The sequence below is a fragment of the Lissotriton vulgaris genome, chromosome 5 (genome assembly GCF_964263255.1).
Source record: "Lissotriton vulgaris chromosome 5, aLisVul1.2, whole genome shotgun sequence".
Classification (NCBI taxonomy): domain Eukaryota; kingdom Metazoa; phylum Chordata; class Amphibia; order Caudata; family Salamandridae; genus Lissotriton; species Lissotriton vulgaris.
Window position 1 is genome coordinate 614,388,796 of NC_141693.1, and position 21,742 is coordinate 614,410,537.

Sequence of the window (21,742 nt, forward strand, 5' to 3'; positions counted from 1 at the left end):
GAGTGTCAGAAAGATAAATAAATAGTCATAACACATTATGCAGAGCAATTGAGGAATGGCAGGGTTTGCCAAACCAGGAAAAACATTTCTTATTCAAACGCATGACTTAAGATTGGTGCGGAAGCAGCACATCTGAATTGTTTGCCAAATTCTTCCTTGTGTAAACAGGCACACAACAAGTATACCTAATTCTGTAAGTTTAGAGCTATTTCCTACAGAATATAGGAGGTTCCAAGTCTTCCAAGAGTATCTTGAAGTCCTCAAGTGTAACCTGGGCACAGACATTGTTTATTCAAATACTTGATACATTACATTTCTGGAAGAGAGGAGAGCCATGTTTCTTGCAGCTGTATCATGGCACATTTAGACTAACACTATCTCAAGTCAAAATCAGCTTATTGATGGCTAACACCAACCATATTCCAAAAAATTTAACTTTCTGATGTAGACTGTGGCTCTATATTTCCTAACCATAATTTTGTTTTTGTAATGAAAAAGTTTCACAAATGAATTCTGCTTTAAAAAGGATAAAGGCTTTTCACAGTTTGGCATTACATTCAGGAAAGGTACCATCCTTTCCATAGGTTAGCTTGGAGTCAGGTATGGACTGTATCTCTTCTTCCAGAACTGAAGCCTTAGATAGAGATGTATTTTAGCTGATTTCAATTTATGTGGTGGTTTTCTTTCCAGGTTGTGCAATAAATCAAGTAAAAGTAAACTCAGCTTTCTGCGCGCTGGCCTCCCAATTTTCTACTGTAGATTTCATGCATGGCCCGTATCGAGTAAATTATGTCAATGGAATTACTGGGGAAACATCCATTATGAATTTGGCACCATGTGATTACTCATTTTCCTTTTTTGTCTTAAGCAGATAAGGGCTCAATTTTTCCTATTTTTTAGTTCATTGCAATTTTCAAGAAGAGTCTTTTGTATTATTCACTTACCCTTGTCTTTCCTTGTTTTTAGGGACTGAGATTGAGTCTGAATTTTTTGGCCAGATGTTCTAAATGTTGCTGGTTTGTCATATCCTTTTTATCTTTATTTGTATGTTAGTGCATACCAACCAGATACAAAAATTAAACAGCCTTGAGAAAAAATATTTATAGCGAATACAGTCAACCTGTTGCCACACATCACAATATGCGTCGCACCTTGATTTTGTCCAATATAAGGTACGAGGATCTTTAGTCTTTAGGATCTTTTATTCTCATCCTTGTTCAGGCACATCTGACATTGCTGAAATCAGTTGCAGGCTCTAGGTTGGCATTGTCTCACTCCAGTTACCATCTTCTCATTCTCTACCATGTGCCCTCCCTTTCATATGCACTGTGCCTAAAACGTGTGTGGTTTGAATGAGTCCACCATTTGTGCTTTCTAGCTAATGGGTTCAGTTTTACTTACATATTGAAATTCTGACTACTTCTGTGGTAGTTTCTGGGAGGACCAATCTGATATCCACCAAACTCTACTCATCTGTCTGATCAAGTAGGGGTAATCTCTTGGTACAGCATTTGCCATCATAATTAACTCTGCTAACCCTGCTCACCGATGAGTCCCCGCTAGCAATTTTTTCCAAGTCTGTGTCTTTCTCCATTGGTTGCTTACGTGTTTGTTGTGAGATCTTCATAGTCTTCTAAGTACACAGACAATTGGCCAATGTTCTGGTATCACTGAGATAAATTATTTGGATTCTTTTTTCTTGATGAAAACTTGTATGAGGAAATGCCCACTCATGAAAAGAATCAAAAACTTTTTTGTAGCCAAAATGTTATGATAATTGCTAATTAATTCAAATTTAGATCACCTTGAGGTATTAAAATGTCTTTCTCTGAACTGTAGTTCATCCCAATGTTTTTGATATCCATATGCTGTATTTTGCAAGGTAATATTGCATTATTTGTCGGTGTTCAGATGAGCATGTGTTATGATTTCTTTGTTTTGGCCTTGTGATCTATTTTGGAGATACATTTTGAATGTAATGACTGGTCCTGATCAACTTGTTCTTCTAGGATCTCTCTCTGAATTGATTATTTTTCAGTCTGTGATGCCTATTTGACTAAAATCGGTCTGAACATTTTTGGTATTTATGAGTTGTAGGTAGATAAACTGTTTCATTCTGGGTATTTTTTAGATATGAGGTTGCCCAACACTTATCCTGGGGATAAGGTCTGAATAAAGAGGTATTGAAGGAGGCATTGAAGGGCTGACAAGTTATGGTGTAAGTCTCCTCTACTGAATGAAAACTCACATTCTCTATTTATAAACATGTCTAAGCATCTTCTAGTCTAGTGAATTTTAAGACAACAATATCTCTTCTTGATTTCCATTTTCAGGGAATTCGAAATATTCAGCATTGAGACCTTAATTTCAATGTTTCAATTAAGTAAATTATCCAGAATGCTTAAGATCAAGCTATCAGTGCGGAAACCCGTTGAGAAGCAGATTGTTTTGCTTTGACCTGACTGATCATCTTTCAAGGCTCTCCCGCCTGAGAAGTATAGATGCTGTAGGAAAACAGATAGCTGTGGGCTGTTTGTAACTTCCTGTGGTTCAGAAAGTAAAGGAACTCCCCTGTGGGAAATTCATTTGTCTAAACTAGCAAGGGTTCTGCTACTTTCAGATTAACATTAAGGCCTCACAATTACCCATTTTGGCAGACTCTAGGTCACAACTATTTAGTTTATTCATCAACAGACTAGGTCTGGGTGTAATTTCAATTACGCCAGAACAATCGGAGTATGTTCAGTAATTCTCGGATAGTTTTTGATGCAGAATTACCAATAATAACAAGATTACGCTTGTTCAAGTAATTTCGGGGGAATAAAGCCTACCACAAGAGCACATTTAGTGACTGCAAGAGGCAGCTTGTACTTTTATGTGTGTTCTGTTGCATTTAATGCTATTTCTTAGCGCAAAAGAAATCTGTGTCAATTTTGCACGCAAGGGCGTATTTTTTGCTAAGACAATTGCGCTAAATGTCTGGAGTATGTTGGGGGAAATCCTGACCCAAGAGCGTTAATAAACTGCTCTAAAGCAGAATTATGCTTCTTGCGTAATTCCATGTAATCTTGTGGGATTCGTAGGCAATTCTGCATGGGAACACCACATGGAATTATGCAAGTTACGCCCACCCCTACAAAAGATGACACTGTTTGCTGTCTGGTCCTCGTGGCAAAGAGAAAAAGTTGTTAATGCGTGATTGTGCCAATGTAACTGCTCTTGTTGTGACAACCACAGTTGTTCCTTTCACGCATTTGACCCTTCTCTTACTCCTATATGGTGAAAGCATTTCCTTCTTCAAAGCCACGAGATCTTGATGTCCCCATCCCCACTGTATCTGATTCACAACCTGAAACACATTTACTACATAGGTGAACCAGTACAGCAGTTGATCTATTTGTGCTGAAAGAGTGTCATTAGTCATTGAGACTGTTGACTAGGCCCAAGGTTAGTCTGGTTCTTATTTGCTTGAGTTAAGATGTACAATGGACTCCCGTACAAAGTTAGCATGTGGTGTGGCCTTACCCCCCCAGAAAATGAGTGACAAATCTAGGCATCCATAAGTGTCTACGAGAGAAACAAGGTCTCCCTGGTTTCATTCAAGATAAAACAGAAGTTGTTTTCTTTGGATAACCTGAAACGTATAACTGGAGCACTTGGTGGCCAAAAGACTTGTCACCTCTGCCTTCAGCTAAGGAGAAAGTCAAAAACCTAGGTATTGTCATCGACAATACTCTCTCCATGCATTCACAGATCCTAACTTTAACAGGCGCCTGTTTTGGCACACTCCGCATGTTAAAAAAGTTCCTGCCACTGCTATCACCAGACAGTAGAAAGATAGTGGTGCAAGCCTTGGTGACATCAAAACTAGACTATGTCAACAGTTTGTACCTCAGATTGCCCAAATGTCTTATTCAGAGCCTGCAAGTGGTGCAAAATGCGGCTGGCAGAGCAATTGTGAGATGCAAACCCAGATCTAGTATTACCCCCATCCTAAGGTCCTTGCACTGGCTGCTCATGAAGGAAAGGATCAACTTCAAAGCTATGTTGATCTTTTTCAAAGATTTTTATGGTATAGGAGCCTGCTATCTAAATAAACATGTTAACCACTATATTCCAACTAGATCGCTAAGATCTTCAAATTAAAACCTTGCGCTCATTCCCAAAATACGCCTTGCCCGTATGGGGGAAGATCTTTTGGTTTCCTTGGCGCATGGATGTGGAACAGTCTTCCAAAACCTCTGAGATTAACTACACCTGTTACCTTTCAGGAAACATCTTAAAACCAGGCTTTTTAAAAACTAGCCCCTCCTCAGCATTCCACCACTCTTTCTGCTTCCTTGCACCAGGACACTCTGGTTTGAGTAGCTGCGCGCTATATTAAATGCGTTCATTTCATTTTATTCTCTACATTATTAATTTCAGACTCAACAAGGTGGGGTAGCTGTCTGACCACTAACAGGCCAAATTTTCACTTACACCCAGAAAGGGGACATCAAGATGAAACAAATTAGTGCTTCAAAAAAGGGAAACAGCAAAGAGATTGTAAACGAAAATATATACAGTTTAGTTCCTGGTTAACATACTTCATTCAATCTTGTGATGGGAGTATATATAACCTAACACCCAAACCACAAACATTCCCCATGTTGTCCAGTTTGATTCCTCATGCTAGGCTGCAAGTTTTTCCTTTCTACTTGGTTACCAAGCACAGTTGGTGTCTAGTCTAGGATTGTGTCACGGTGAAATGACAGAGTGGATGGTAGCTTGATGGAATATGGTCAAACCAAAATAATCTGTGAAGTCCATGTCCTACAGACTAAAGACATTCCGAATCTTACTTGCCATGCTATTGTGGTAGTAGTGTGGTGCCTATGAATGTTTAACATATTTACCAGCAGGTCATTGAATTCATGCCGTCAATGTCCAATACTTTCGTCCCAGTGCTTGACATAAGCACGCTTTTATACAACAGGATTCTTCAGAAGGGTATCGAATAGTGTGAATTTATGACAATAAGTTGTGGTTTGTGTGTGAATGATGATGTTAAAAAGTTATTTGTCATATTTGTGGTTTATTCAGTGTGTAACTGTCAGCAAGGTTTTGTGCCGATGAAGTAAGCTTTATTTGAGCCAAAGGGTATTCTGCTAAATCCTTCTGGCTGAAGGTTTGCATGTTGTTTCAGTTAAGCTTGGTGTATTTACAAAATGTAGGTCATATGCTACCAGGTCGATAATCATTTATTTAAAATGTTATAATGCTGCGTTTGTATTGTATACACTTTTTGCTTGAGCTTTATTGGGCACTAATTGAATTTGTGTTTGCTGTTTTCAGATAATTTACTTGGGGTTTAACCTAGAGGTATTCAGAAGTTTCCATTATCTTCAGGGTTATCTGTGTTATGCCTCCCTAGGTTCTTTCCATGTCCCAGTAGAAGCTGCATTCCACCTGTGTCGGTGTTTCTCTTGAAACTTAGGAGCTTATATTTAACAAGTAGTGATATTTATCGCTAACTAAGCTTAGCGACATTTTTTCTATCGCTGCGCATTGCCAGATTTTATCGCAGAGATAACGTGCTATTAGCAACGTTTATTAGGTTTCGGCTACCGTCCCACTGCATAAGCAGTGGGCGGAGCCGAAATCTTTTGTTAGTAGTATGGGGGCCTGAACACGCCCCTCTTCTCCATTGGCTGGCCTCGTAAATGCTGGCCAGCCATTGGAGGAGAGGAGCGTCACTGAGTTCAGGGCCCGCCTTGACGCGATTCGGGGGCGTTTCTGGGTCTTTTTTTAAGACCCGCCCTCTCCTCTTCCCATTGGCTGGAATTTTACCTTCCAGCCAATGGGAAGGGGAGAGCACGCCCCGAATCCCTGTGCTGTGCTTTCCGAGCAGCGTCTACTGAGGCCATGCCATGAGGTAAGCCTCTGCCCCCCTGTTTGTGCCGTTGTTTCTTGTTTCCAGTCTGAACTGATTTTGCAAACTTTCTATTTTACCTATTACATATTGACCACGTTTTATATTGAGGGGGTGGCTTCCAAGCGGAGGGCATCGTGTTTCAAGTTACGCTCGCGCCTGCTAGCGTTTGCCTAAAAGAATCCCCTGAAGGAGGAGGGGAGAAAAAAAACAGTTTTTCCTCACAATCGAGCAGATGTGGTTAAAATGTTACTCTGGAAAGAGGAGCCTTGAAATTCCTTCGCATTCCTGCTGAGCTGTTTCCGCTACATCCTGTGTCACATGACGGTCAAAAATCATGGCTTTAAAACATAGCGGAGAGGAACGACTGCGGATGCTCGGCGCTGTTTGTGGTGTCTGAGCAAGGGGGAAGTGTTCCCGGTCCTCGGCGCAGGACTGAATGTGCGAGGAGCATCCTAACTCACCACCGGGTTCGCGGATTATGCGCATTCAGCAGCCGGGGTTGGGCGCGCCTGTGGGTCCCCGGTGCGTTTTCACCAAGTTTCAGAACTTCCCTGCTCGTGAGTAATCGCCCCCGCTTGTGCAGCTAAAAATGCATGGGTCCGCGATGAAAAACTGCGAGGGAGACGGCGTTGTTCCCGCGGAGAGGGAAGGAAAGGCGGAGAAAGACGTGAGGGAGCCGGACGGATCATGTGTGCGCTAAAAAGAAAAAAACAATCGGTGTCTTTTGCTTGCACTACACTGACACCGAAAGCTGCGCATTCTCTCTTGATGGTTAACACATGTTCTGGTAAATAGTTCATTTACAGGGGCTCTAATCCTGCGAGGCGCAAAGTGCAAGAAACTCTTGTCTTGACACTCGAGTTAATAAATGAAAAGTCTTCTTGTGTTAAACAGGCGCTAGCATGCGGCACAGCTGCTAACCCAAACAGGCTCCGCTTTTTCGTGAACTTTTTTTTTTTTTTTTTTTACGTTTGTAGTTTTCTTTCCTAAACACTGTCATGACGATGTAGTCCAATGTAAAGCGAAATGTTTTTCCTTGCCTAACTTAACTGGTACTCGTATAAAGCGCTCCAGGACCTTCGGATCCAGTTCGCGCTATATAAAACTGCCTAAAACAAGCATTTACAATGCAACGGTTTCGCCTTTGGAAAATTTAGAGCTATTGGCAATGTAAATGACAATGCCATTTATTTATCTGTTTTCAAAACCAACACATAAATACAAATTTTGTCATTTACAATGCCAATAGCTCAAACTTTTCCAAAGGCGAAACCGTTGCATTGTAAATGCTTGTCTCAAATGTGATAACATTTCCGGCCTTAGCTGCGAAATGTGTGAATATCGCTGGTAATCAAGCGATATTCTCGCATTATCGCCAATGGGGACTTAGTCAGAATATCCACCTCCCATTGGATATAATGGCTAAGAACTGGTCTGAGCAGGCGTTAGGTTTTTGAGATATTCGCGCTTAGCGCGAATATTTCCATTGCTACGCCTGCGTTGATAATAGGCGATAGAGATGTTAGCGACTGCTTTCAGTCGCTAACAGGTTGGGTACGCCCACTTTGCATGTCATTAGCGATAAATATTGCTGATGTGCAAAGCGGTCCCCAAACCCCTCGCTATCGCCTACAAGCTGTTGCTTACTGCTGTTAGCGACAGCTTGCTAATAGGGCGATAGAATTATCACCGCTTAGGGGCCAAAAACGGCTGCTAAAGCGGCGATAATCTCTTATCGACCTCCTTGATAATATGCCCCTTACTCTTTCTACACAGCTACTTTCCATGACATTCTTGTGTCTTTCTCTGTTTTCCTGTGCCTCTCTGTGACTTCCCTGTGTCTTTCCTAAACTCTGTTGTATCTTCACCTGTATCTTCATTGTCTTCTCAGGGTATTGGTTTAATTCTCCCTCTACGTGGAGTTTCGTTTACGTGTCTTTCAATGTTATGGTCTCCTAATGAATTTCATTCTTAGAGCTCTCTTTCTTCATGCCCCCACTGTCTTCCCAAGATCATGTCTGTGTTTATTGATGTCTGTATTCCCATTCAACAGAGTGAATACTGTTGGCAACCAGAGTCAACATGAGTTACCCTCTCAGTCATTTTACTCCAAGTTGAATAATGCTCCTAGAGGTAATTCAGATGAATGTAAGACACCATCAACCAATGAATGCACCAATGCACAGTGGCAGCCATGCCCCAATGAACAGTTTGGTAGGACATGGGGCTTTTGACCTCTTAGATTCTCCTCTGAGTGTTAACAAATCCTTCAAAGGTTTAGCTGGATTATAAAGTCCTAGACCATATAAAGATGGATGCCTGCGCTTGGGATATTTCTTCTACGTAACTTTAGGAACTCATTATTCCTCCAGACATGGGTTTTCTTCATAACACAAGGATACTTTAAACACTGTGTAATGTTGTGTCATACCAGAAAGGCTGCTCGCCTTACTTTTAGTCCTATTTATTTTTTTATTAAGGGAGTCTATAAGTAAAAACTTTGTGTACTATGAAATATTGCATTGGAGATAGCCTTGTGGCCAAGTAATACAATTAAAAAACAGAGCGGTCTCATGTTCTTCTCAGGTAGAGATAAGCTTTTCTGAAAAATATAAATAATCTTTTTCTTCCACATAAAAGTATAGGAGAGTTTTTTTTTTAATAGAAGTCTGAGTCCTAGAGAAAAGTTTTTGACATAAATGAACTAGGCTTGTGTAAAAGAAAAATTCGAATGTAATTTAAAAGACCTTTGAAAGAGTGAGGACATTTTTGATCTTAAGATGAAGAGTTTGGACGACAGACCTGATTTTCTTTTAGTACAGGCTGAAGGCCTTTGGCAGAATCCATGGTTAGGGCAATACCCAGAGACGTTAACTTAACAGCCAGTTTATCGGATTTCTGAGTGTCCCCAGACATTGTACCATATCGGGCTCTTGAAAAATTCCCAAAACGCTTCAGAAGTGCAACGATGTTCTTTAATGTTGTGACATTAATGGTTCAATTTAAATTCACTCTTCTAGAAGTTTACCTTTTGCTTTCCTGGGCCAAAGCAAAAACCAGATTTGGTTGGTGCCTTGCTGTGTTTTTGTGCCAAATATTCGATAATTATAGTAAAGGGGTAGCAGGCACCCTTATCTTAAAACCTAATGAATAATAAAAAAAAGTGTTTAACTTGATTAGTAAACATTAGTACAGCAGTTTGAAAATGCTAGTATAAACAGTATTTACTCCAATGGAAATCCCAAGCTCTTCAGCACAGCCCATCGATAGTTCATTCGATATTCACATTGAGTATCATTAGTTGTCTTCAAGTTGTTACTACTTCTATTTAAGGAATTCATTCAGTTATATCCTTTCCAAAACTTCTGTGACTAACGCGCTGTTGGTCACAGTGTTACTTCAGGGATAACCTTGTTCTTGAAAAGAAAATCTGGAAAAAATGTCTAAATTAGAAATGCATGCAAGGCCTATAGTCTGAGTGTGACATGGGATCTTTTTTGTTTTAAAAGGTATAGCCATGTGCCCTCTTGCCTGCAAGTCAGGGGACTGTTTTCACACAATGTGGTTTGCTTACAAGCCCCTTATCCTGCGAATACATTTCTTTTCCACATTTTAAAACGGATGTAAGAGCGGCGCAAGGTGCTTGTAATTAAGCCCCAATATATTCTGACAGGTTAACAGACATATGCCTTGACTTTATGACACTGAGGGGCATATTTACAAGCCTCTATCGCCACCACAATGTCACTTTTTCTGGCGTTGATGTGGCGATAGAGGCTTCGCATTATTTACAATTACCCACTTAACATGGCTTAACGCTGCCTTGTAAATAAGGCACACTTTCACACTTAATTAGCGTGAAAGGGGGGCAATTGATGCTGTGGTGGGTGTTCCACCACAAAACCCCTTATTTTGACTCTGCTCCCTATTTTACAAGGGTGGCGTAAATAGGAGGCAGCACCAAAATTAAGACCAGGGAAAACCTGGTCTTAAACAGGCGAAACAGGGAGAAATGCTTTATTTCTCCTCGTTTTTGCTGTTTCCATGCATGCTGCGTTGAGCAACACACATAGAAACGGCAAATTGCCATTGATTATTTATGTGCAGGAAGGTGTCCCTTCCTGCACTTAAACAATACAAAAAAAAGAAATTACATTTTGAAACTTCTATGTGTGCTGCATTAAGCAACACACATAAAAGTTACAAAACGCCATTTAAAGGTTGTTTATGTGCAGGAATGGAGACCTTCCTGCACATATAAATCTTCTCCACAACGCAGACACCCTTGCACTATGGTGCAAGGGTACCTGCGTGGGTGCTAGGCTGCTAAGTTTGCGGCGTCCGGGTTCGACTGGACGGACTTTTGCCGTTGCCCGCTTTAATTGCCCCGAGAACACGTTTGGCGCTTCCTGACCCCGATAGAGGCAGAAGACATAATTGAACCTACCCCTTTGGAATTTTGTCATATGCCTTACGATTGGACGTCACCTTTGGGCGTTCTCAGTCCCTTATTTTAGAGATACGGAGAGTCTGAAGTGGAACTTATATCCACCCAGTCCCCTGTGGGATATGTTTCCCCCTACATTCCCGCTGGAATTTCCGTGTGCGAAAGTACCCATGTCCTGATGAAGCCTTAAAGACATCTGGCTGAAACGCGACCGCGACTGCATCGACACCTTGTTCTTAAGGAGTCCCCACAAACTTGTAACTTACTTCAAGCTTTTTTTCTTTTGCACCTTATACAATAATTGTACAGAGAAGTGATAGCTCTGGCGCACTTTATTGGGACTTCCTTCCTTTGGGATGTATATCACTCTGAGTTAGCAGTGAATACTACGTTAAGTTTTGTACATTGTCTTAGGGTAAGTGTACATATAGATAGATTACAGTAAATGTAATTTACAGTTTGTATGTGTGATTTGTATATATTGTGTATACTGTAGTGTTTTTGTATATATTACCTACTGGCGGTCGCCAGTAGGTATATATAGTTAGGATTTTTTCTCTATGGGACTTTTGAAAATTCTATGTCTAATAACTTTGGCGTTTGTGGACGGAATCGGCTGAAATTTCCAGGAAAATGGCACATTTTGTTTCTGAGCAGCCCCTGAAAACTTGGGGGGGTTTTGTCAAGGGGGGGCCGAGAAAAAAGGGGGGTCCCAAAACGCGTTTTTAACATTGAGTTTTCCATAGGGCGTTTGGCCTCACTTTTAGCTCGAACGGCTGAATGGATTTGCACGAAACTTGGCAAAATTGTAGGGACTGTTAGCCCGATGTGCCTTTGCTGGGTCTCAATATATGTGCTCCTGTGGATTTTGAGAAATTAACGTTTTAAAAAACAGATATATCTGTGACAGCGTCCCGGATAGCGCTCCGGTTCGTGAACTTTTCGCGTAACGGAACTTTGCGTAGCGAAGCTGATTGGCTCTCCGGTGTCTGTCAACATTCTAAACAGTCCGGAGCGGCCGCCATCTTGTCTCTCGGTGGGATCGAGAGACAAGAGGAGGAGAAAAACGAAGGGGGAATTTAATGAAAGGGGGCAAGGTAGACCCTTCTTGACCCCCTAGGAATGATGTTGGGGTTATTAAAGGGTCCCGTGGGGCAAATAAAAAAATATTGATTTTTTGCGGTAGAAGCGCTTTCCGGTTCGCGAACCGGGTAGTGAACCGGGACGCGAAACGGGAATTCGCCATTTTGTGTTTCGATTTAATTAAATTACAAGATGGAGGAAAAACAATGTAAGAAATGGGTATAAGGGGGTACGGGAGACGTATCCTGACCCCCTATGTTTTCTGAGGGTGGCTGAGGATGCTCATATATGTTGATACTTGTCTTCCAGCGGCTGCGCGTGAGCGTTTTTTTTTTTTTTTTGCTGCGTGACGTCTGTTAACGTTCGATTCGAAGGAAATCAGGAAGTGTTGACCGCCATTTTGACACTGCGAGTAAATATATTGTTAAAAATAATTGTTATAAATTAATCCGTATTGATAAACATTGTCTGCGCCATCTTGCTTTTTTTCCAATGGCACACTTTTGTCGTGCACGGCAGCCATTTTAGATGCCTTGACCAGACCCACTCTCTGCACGCCGCCGATCGTGACGTCTGTAAACGTTCAATTCGAAGGAAATCAGGAGGTGTTGACCGCCATTTTGACACTGCGAGTAAATATATTGTTAAAAATAATTGTTATAAATTAATTCGTATTGATAAACATTGTCTGCGCCATCTTGCTTTTTTCCAATGCCACACTTTTGTCGTGCACGGCAGCCATTTTAGATGCCTTGACCAGACCCACTCTCTGCACGCCGCCGATCCTCAGCATGGCTCTCCACCCTCGCAAGCATCTCCCCCACGCACTGGTCACCCCCGCTCTCTGTCTTATGCATGGGCCATAAACCTCCCCCCATCTGCGCTGCTCTTCCCTGAGAATCACACCCTGTGCCCGCCCGACACCACCCTTTCACCCTATTCACTACCGCACCCTCTGACATTCCTCTTCCTCTGTGTCTGATTGTCCAGGCCGGTCCCAGGCTATCACCTAGCCCTGCGGATGTAGTTTATGGCCTCAACTGTAAAGAATCACCCCTCTTCAAAGGAGTTACAGTAGATCAAGGCCCCCACCCGATGGGATCCGTCACACCACACGCGTTCCTACTATCTGATAACGATCCTGTATTGTGATTGGGGAGGGGATTCTCACTGTGAGGGTGTGTGGGACCGAGCCTGAAGCGGAAGATTCCAGGGATGCCTTTTTGTACATCAAAGTCTTCACAATTATGTGTCACATTAAAAATATATAGCACTCCAACAAAGTAGTAGCTATAACACTTTAATAACTTATATAAATATATACAACGCAACAAAAACAGTAAACACGTTAAAAAAATTTTTTTTAAACAGAAGCAACAATGGCAGTAGCTGTCTGTTGTGCGAATAGTCCGAAGGCAGCACAACGTGCTGAGTTCTGGACGGCACCCAGGTGATGTCACCTGGGTGCCGCACTGGTTTTGGTATCCTACAATGCTGCTCCGAAAAACGGCGTGGGGCGCCCCGGGGGGGGGGGTGAGGCGGCGTGAACGGGCCTCCCCAGGTGGAGATTCGTCTGCTGTAGTGGGGCGCCCCTTTAGCGTTTCACTTGCCATTCATCGGTTTTCCGCCCGCTTTTGCTGCACTGTGCCTCGTCAGTAGCGGTCTGTTGTGCGAATAGTCCCAAGGCAGCAGAACGCGCTGAGATCTGGACGGCACCCAGGTGATGTCCAGTAAGTTGCCGCACTGGTTTTGGCATCCTACAATGCTGCTCCGAAAAACGGCATGGGGCGCCCCGGGGGGGGGGGGGGAGGCGGCGTGAACGGGCCTCCCCAGGTGGAGGCTCGTCTGCTGTAGTGGGGCGCCCCTTTACCGTTTCAGTTGCCATTCCGCCCACTTTTGCTACACTGTGCCTCATCCGCCATTCAGCTGTTTACCGCCCGCTCTTGCGGCTACAGCGTCTCGCTCACCATGTAGTTGAGTTGCGCCCACTCTTGCGGTGCAGCGATAGGCGGCTGCCACAGGACTCTTAAAATGGCGGCCGGCTCTTCGGATTTGGGCCTGGTCCACTAAAATGGCCCTGGGACACCTTGGAACTCGGACGCTTGTCTGCTAGGGCTTGGGACCCATTCTCGAAAGCGTCCCCTCAGCCTTGAAGATTCTACAAAAGTCTTGGGAGCCCCCGACTCCCACAGGCTTCCGGTGGGGAGCGGCTGCCATGATTGCTTGCGGAATGGCCAGGACGGAGCTTCGAGATGGTGGTGCTCTCATGCTGACGCCAGCTTCAGTCTGAAACATCCAGAAACACTGTAGACTATCAATTCGATGAGTTCCGGTGGAGCCCCAACGTGACCCGGTAGGGAAGAACTTGCCCTCCCCTTTTTTTGTGTGATGGTTCTTGTTGCCTGTCCCCTCTGTTGTCATCTAACGGAACCTTTTTGGACTGCCGAGTGAGAAAAAAAAAGGTGGGGCTTTCATCGTTTGGGAAAAAAAAATGTTTTAATCCAATGAAAAGTGTTATTTTTAGGTCATATGATCAAGCATTTCATCATTAGGAAACCAAAAGTAAAATGAACCAATGAAAAGTTTTATAAACAAGTCACATGACCTGTTATGCAGCTTTGGGCTATAAAAAGCCTACAAAATCCGTTGGCCTGTGAGGCGGCGTCAGTAGCGGACCGATGTGCGAATAGGCCGAAGGCAGCACAACGTGCCGAGATCCGGATGGCACCGAGGTGGTGTCCAGCAAGTTGCCGCACTGGTGTGGCCATCCTACAGTGCTGCGCCGAAAGACGGCGTGTCCAGCTGTGTTGCGGTTAGTCTTGCTGCTACAGTACGCCAAAGGCAGCACAACGCGCCGAGATCCGGATGGCACCGAGGTGGTGTCCAGCAAGTTGCCGCACTGGTGTGGCCATCCTACAATGCTACGCCGAAAGACGGCGTGTCCAGCTGAGTTGCGGTCACTCTTGCTGCTACAGTACGCCGAAGGCAGCACAACGCGCCGAGATCCGGATGGCACCGAGGTGGTGTCCAGCAAGTTTCACTGGTGTGGCCATCCTACAATGCTGCGCCGAAAGACGGCGTGTCCAGCTGAGTTTCTCCCGCTCTTGCGGTACAGTGACTTGAACGCGCCGAGATCCGGATGGCACCGAGGTGGTGTCCAGCAAGTTTCATTGGTTTGGCCATCCTACAATGCTGCGCCAAAAGACGGCGTGGGGTGCCCGGGGGGGGGGAGAGGCGGCGTAAACGGACCTCTTCCGCCTCCCCAGGTGAAGGCACCTCATCTGCAGTGGGGCGCCTCTTAGCATTTCACTTGCCTTCCAGCTGAGTTTCTCCCGCTCTTGCGGTACAGTGACTCGAACGCGCAGAGATCCGGATGGCACCGAGGTGGTGTCCAGCAAGTTTCACTGGTGTGGCCATCCTACAATGCTGCGCCGAAAGACGGCGTGGGGTGCCCGGGGGGGGGGAGGCAGCGCAAACGGGCCTCTCCCTCCTCCCCAGGTGGAGGCACCTCATCTGCAGTGGGGTGCCTCTTAGCGTTTCACTCGCCTTTCAGCTGAGTTCCGCCCGCTTTTGCGGTACAGTGACTCACCCGCCATCTAGCTGAATTGCGGCTATTCTTGTGGTGCAGCGATAGCCGGCTGCAACAAGACTCTCAAAATGGCGGCCAGCTCTTTGGATTTGGGCCTGGTCCACTAAAATGGCTCTGGGACACCTTGGAACTCGGACGCTTGCCTGCTAGGGCATGGGCCCCATTCACGAAAGCGTCCCCTCTTTTGACTGATTGTTCTTGTTGCCTATTTTTTTCTGTTGTCATTTAACGGAACATTTTTGGACTGCCGAAAATGGTTCTGGTCCGACCGCTGGTTGGTGGAGACATTTTGACTATATCCTGGACCTGCCCGGCCTCGCCCAAAATGGCGCCGGTATAAATGGGACTCGTAACTCCTTGTTGTGTACTGGTTGCCCAACCTTGATATCACGAGATACGTATGCAGTTTTGAAGCACATGGCGGGCGGGGACGAGAATTGATTGAACATTTTGACATCCCTATTGATATTAAGTTCTGATGTGTTATTGATTACTGTACTATTGAAAGTTCGAATTAACGTCACCCATGGTACTTGCCCGCAAATGTATATCTAGATAATTTTATTGTAACTGGCCCTGTCGTACTTTAATTATAAAATGTACGTCCACCGATTCCGCAAATGTTAGACACCTTAGTTCTTGCAATCTAATGGGTCGCCCGTTACGTTCTTCTACAGTGTAAATGTGCCCTCATCATATACGATTCCAGTTTGCTCCGTGGCCGGCCCACGTGGTTATAGGCCCGTATTTGTATACTGACATTTTCACAATAAAGGTTTTTTTAAAAAAACATGGTAGTAGTACCTACATTGGTAAAGTTTTGAATAATAGCCACTGATTTCGAATCAGTAAAAGGCAAGTGAAATAAAGCAGTCCAATTACATGACTGTTAAAAGGTATAATACGCAGGAACGCAGTAAAGATAAATGGTCAAGGGCTGTTGTGTTTTCTACTCCTGCAACATAAAGTGATCGATAAGAATCTGATATTCATGCCTATCAGCGACTAAGACAGCAGGCCGAGCCTCTTTTGCTCAACGGCTCCCTCATGGGACGAAGAAACGCCCTTTTTCTCGAAAAAGGAATATTTTACTTGCAGGACAGTTGTAAATTTCCCGGGAAAATACATTAGCCTGGAACATTGTTAGTGATAAACTGTAAATGCATCTGGGTCCTTTGCTTTACAAGTCAGAGTGAGAAAAAAAAAGGTGGGGCTTTCATCATTTGGGAAAAAAAAAATGTTCGAAAGCAATGAAAAGCGTTATTTTTAGGTCATATGACCAAGCCTTTCATCATTAGAATAACAAAAGTAAAATGAACCAATGAAAAGTTTTATTAACAAGTCACATGACCTGTTATGCTTACGTTACGCGCTGCGCGCCGCGCTCTGGATCGTTTCCGGGAAGCTGCGCCTTGCGCACCGGAGCACTTCCGGGTGCGCTAACGCGGCGTGTCATATGACGCATTACGCGACAACGCAGGTCCAGAATATAGTCAAAATGTCTCCACCAACCAGCGGTCGGAATACAACCCCTTTCAGCAGTCCAAAAAGTTCTGTTAAATGACAAGAGAAGGGACAGGCAACAAGAACAATCAGTCAAAGAGGGGAGGGCAAGTTCTTCTCTACCGGGTCACGTTGGGGCTCCACCGGAACTGATCGAATTGGTAGTCTACAGTGTTTCTGGATGTTTCAGATTGAAGCTGGCGTCAGCATGAGAGCACCCCGTGGCTACGTCGTGGCCATTCCGCGAGCAATCATGGCAGTCGCTCGCCACCGGAAGTCTGCGGGAGTCGGGGGCCCCGGTGACTTTTGTAAAATCTTCAAGGCTGAGGGGACGCTTTTGGGAATGGGGTCCATGCCCTAGCAGTCAAGCGTCCGAGTTCCAAGGTGTCCCAGGGCCATTTTAGTGGACCAGGCCTAAATCCGAAGAGCCGGCCGCCATTTTGAGAGTCCTGTTGCAGCCGCCTATCGCTGCACCGCAAGAGTGGGCACAATTCAAGTGGATGGTGGGCGAGACGCTGTAGCCGCAAGAGCGGGCGCAACTCAGCTGGTTGCATGAAGCGCTGGGTGTACCTGAGAAACCTCCACCTGGGGAGGTGGGGGAGGCTCGTTCGCGCCGCCTCTCCCTTCTAGTGCATCCCACGCCGTCTCCTGGCGCAGGAATATGTGATGGTCGGACTAGGGCATCGCAGGACGTGTCTTCAGGTCAAACGGATTGTGGGACAATGTTCAGAATGGAAGAGTCACCAAAAGGTAAAAAGTTCCGCTTGACCCCGGGAGCCGGCCGCCTATTTCGGGGGCGATCTCAGGCCACACCAGGGCAACAAGACTTGGGGAGGGGGTTGGCGCCATCACACCGCCCCTCGGGGGCCTCCGTCAAGGGGTTCAGGGAGGCACCGCATCACATTGATTTCCAATGCAGTCAGGTCCACAAACAGCCCCCACTTACTTTGAGAATAGTGAAGCTGCAGCAGGTGCAAATAAACTTCAGACAGTGTTACAAGCGCTCCTCGGAACCCTCAACTATGGCACCCAACATCCAGGACTTATGCCATTTGTGCAAGGCAGTGACATCGAAGCAACTCAGGGACCAAGGAACATACCATATCCAGAGTCCTTCCCACAGCGTCTGCCTTCCTTCTTACATAGTTATGGTTCTTTCACTCCCACTCCAGGCTTTTAGTCTGTGGATGGAAAACCATAAACCTACACTCACGTATGAAAATCTTACTATTGATGCTTGACTGAGGCCAAGGAGATCAGAGTGCATGAGTCTCATGCTCGATCGATTGAGCTAGCCGGATCAGGCAACAAAAAGGTGGTGGTGGGGGTGGCGGCATCAGCAAGGCATCCTCACACACAACTTGTCGGACATCAGCTCTGCATGTACTGGGGACGAGTCTTGGCGCATGGTGTCGTCCCCGGGCAATTTGCACAACGGTCCTCCACCCCTAGGCCGCCAGCTATGCTACCTCGACAGGAACAGTGATGGATGTTGCAGCAGGCTGCCATGTAAATAGTTATTTAATAAAACGTTTTGCCCTGTTACTTTGCTGGTGTGTTGTATATATTTATAATATTTGCATAGGGTTTGTCGTTATTTTGGGCGGGGTGGGCGGCGGAGCCGAGCTGTCTTGCAGCCATCATGGTGTCGAGCTCAGTTCATCTCACTAGTTTCGTATTTCTCATGAGGGGTTGTTCCTAATGTTTCTATTTTAGCGAGGTCAAAAAGAGATCCCATTAGTGGCCTACTGTTTTTGCTCGATTCCTTTTGTTTTTTTAAACGATTTTTCACTATCTGCAAAGACTAAACAGAGTATTGCGACTCTGTGCTTGTTTGTAAATAGAGAATGAACCAAAGAGAACCAATTCTAAAACAGTAAATGCTTGGATAACAATCAATCAAATGGAGAGGGAAGCAGGCACGACGGGTTACAACGGGGGCAAAGGCTTACGTTACCTACCCTTCACTATCTGCAAAGAGAGAATACTCCTAAAAGAAAAGAGGAGGGGGGGGGAGGGGGGGGGCAGCGTTCAAAGCACATCAGCATGCATAAATACGAAAATGTTTTTACCTACCACGTACTTGACATTTTACAGCCATTGATATTTGCTATTAAAAAACCATTGAAATTCACTGAAAAAACCATAGGTTATAGACCATATATAGTTAGGAATTAGCATTTACAAAACCTTGAAAGTTCACTGAAAAAACCATAGGTTATAGACCATATATAGTTAGGGATTAGCATTTACAAAACCTTAATTTACTCGCACAAAACCATTGAAATTTGCATATATAGTTAGTTGCAATAACTATATATCGCGCACCCGCAATCCACTGCTGATGATGTCACATATTACATCATTCATGACATGGTCAGTGACATCACTGATGACATCACTGATGACATCTCAAATGACATCACTGATGACATCTCAAATTACATCACTGATGACATCACTGATGACATCACTGATGACATCTCATTTGACATTACTGATCACATCACTGATAATATCATTCATGTGATAATACGATGAACCTCTTCAGACTCTAATAAAACCTTAGATACAATCAGTGTAAACAGACACTCACAGATTGTCACTCATCCATGGAGTTACTCATACATCTAGTCAGTCATGAAAAGAATCAATCACTCCTCCATTTCCTCAACTATACAGTTATACACACCTTACTAATTCAAACATATTCTAACACATATTTACTCTCTTATACAATCCCTGATACAAGTTCACAATGATCCATACAGCCACTCACACATTCACTGGCTCTTATGCACAGTTATTTATATATTCAACTCTCACATGTACTGTGTTTTACATATGTACTTACTTTGACATATAGCACTGAGATATCCATTCACTCACCAATACACTCATGCACACAGTCAACTGCCCATGCAGCTGTTTCCACATGCACTTTTGAGCCCAAACATCTAGTGAATCAACTGCTCACACATCTATGCACAGAGTCATACACCTCCCAGCCACCCACACACACTCAGTCTCCCATACAAATACTTGGGCAACCAATCAATAACCCATATAGTTACTCATATAGCTACTGATTAACACATGCAGCAGTTTACAGAACAACAGACATAATAATGCACAAATTAAGACAGTTTAGTCACTAACCCATGCACTCAGTGAGACACATTTAATCACTCACTCATACAGTCAGTCATGCACCTACTAAATCCTTCATCCAGACACTTATACATCCACTCATTCTTCAATATGTAAGACATATTTTAACTTTACAGAAACATACAGTCACTGGGTGTTGTCATCAGTGATGTCATCAGTGATGTCATTTGAGATGTCATCAGTGATGTCATCAGTGATGTCACTGACCATGTCATGAATGATGTAATATGTGACATCATCAGCAGTGGATTGCGGGTGCGCGATATATAGTTATTGCAACTAACTATATATGCAAATTTCAATGGTTTTGTGCAAGTAAATTAAGGTTTTGTAAATGCTAATCCCTAACTATATATGGTCTATAACCTATGGTTTTTTCAGTGAATATATATATATGTTTTCATATGTGTTTGTTCCTATGCGCCGCTCGTTTTGATGACTCGTATATATGCTTATATGGATTTTTGAATGTGATTGTACTTGAACACTTACATCAACAGGATAATTAATTATTTCTTGTTTGAGATTAAACACTTGATTGATCCCTCAGTACCTTTTTCTCTACTTTTTCATCCTTGGATGTACCTTGCCCAGGTATGGAAGGGTGATTTGGGCAGAACCCCTATCTATTTTTGCAGACTGCTAAGTTTAGCACCAGTGCAGGAGGAAATGCAGGGCTGCACCATATTTTTGTAAATATGGTGCAGTCCTGCGTTTCTGAAGGGGCTGAGTGCGGCGTTAAGCCAGGAAGGATAACGCCACACTCCTTCACTTCACTGTAAATATGCCCCTGCATGTCACTGCAGTGTTTTATTGTGTCCACGATTACTGTGTGTGTGTTTCTCTGAGTTTCTCTTACTTCGCCTTGCTATGAATGTGGCTCCCCAAATTTCCTAGTGTTTGTGCTATTCAGTGTTATCCTGTGTCTGTTATCCTTATGTCTGTTTTCAAATGCAATCCCTTGGGAGTGTGGATGCATTTCCCTGTGAAACTGTTCTTCTCTTATGTTTCCATAACCAAGTGTCCATCTGTTTACATCTCCTTGACTCAGCTGTGACTCACTAGCTCCATGTATGTAACCCTATTCACCTGATTCACAGTGAGCATACACCTATGTGTCATTCTGCAGTGTGTGCATGTTATTATTGTTATTTTTTTATTATTGGACAGATTAGTGATTTAGTGGGTGACATAAGATGAGTTACAATACAGGTGTAATTGCAAAAAAGTAAATTTTGTAATCCTTTCGGTAAGAATGTCTTTTAGTACAGGGCATAATGACTAAGGGCCCTATTACGAGCTTTGCCCCTAATCTAGCTATAGTATATATGAGTGACTTTGAACATCGTTATGTCCTTAATTAATCTAACCCGTACCAGAATCAGATTGCCCTATGGGCACGGTACATCGATGATGTCTTTTTAATATGGCAGGGCAATAGTGATGTCTTGACTAAATTCCATGAGTGGCTAAACACTTGCTCTGATGATATCAAATTTACGTTGGAACATGATAAGGTTTCAATCAACTTTCTTGACATTCAGATCAAGACTGATTCAGGCAAACTGTATACTAGTTTATATAGGAAAAGCAGTGAAAGAAATACACTACTCAGGTACACGAGTCATCATCCCCGTAACCTCAGAGATAATTTGCCTTTTGGCCAATTTCTGAGGTTACGGAGGAATTGTACAAAGAAGGAGGACTACTTTGATGAGTCCTCGCTCCTTAATGTGAGACTAAATGAACGAGGTTATCCACTGAGGCTTTTGAAAAAAGCTCGTAAACGAGCATGGCACAATCACCGTGAGCATCTACTAGTTCCCAAACCTAAAGGAGAGAATGAAGACCGTTTGGTGTGTGTCACTACATTCAACACAAAAAGTAGTGCAATTAAGAAATCAATTAATCACCATTGGCATTTAATTAGTGAAGAACTAGGTGGCTTACCGCCTCCATTAAATGCGTTCCGGAAAGGGATGAATGTCAGGGACCATTTGGTTCGATCTCTACTGCCAATAAATAGAAGTGTAAA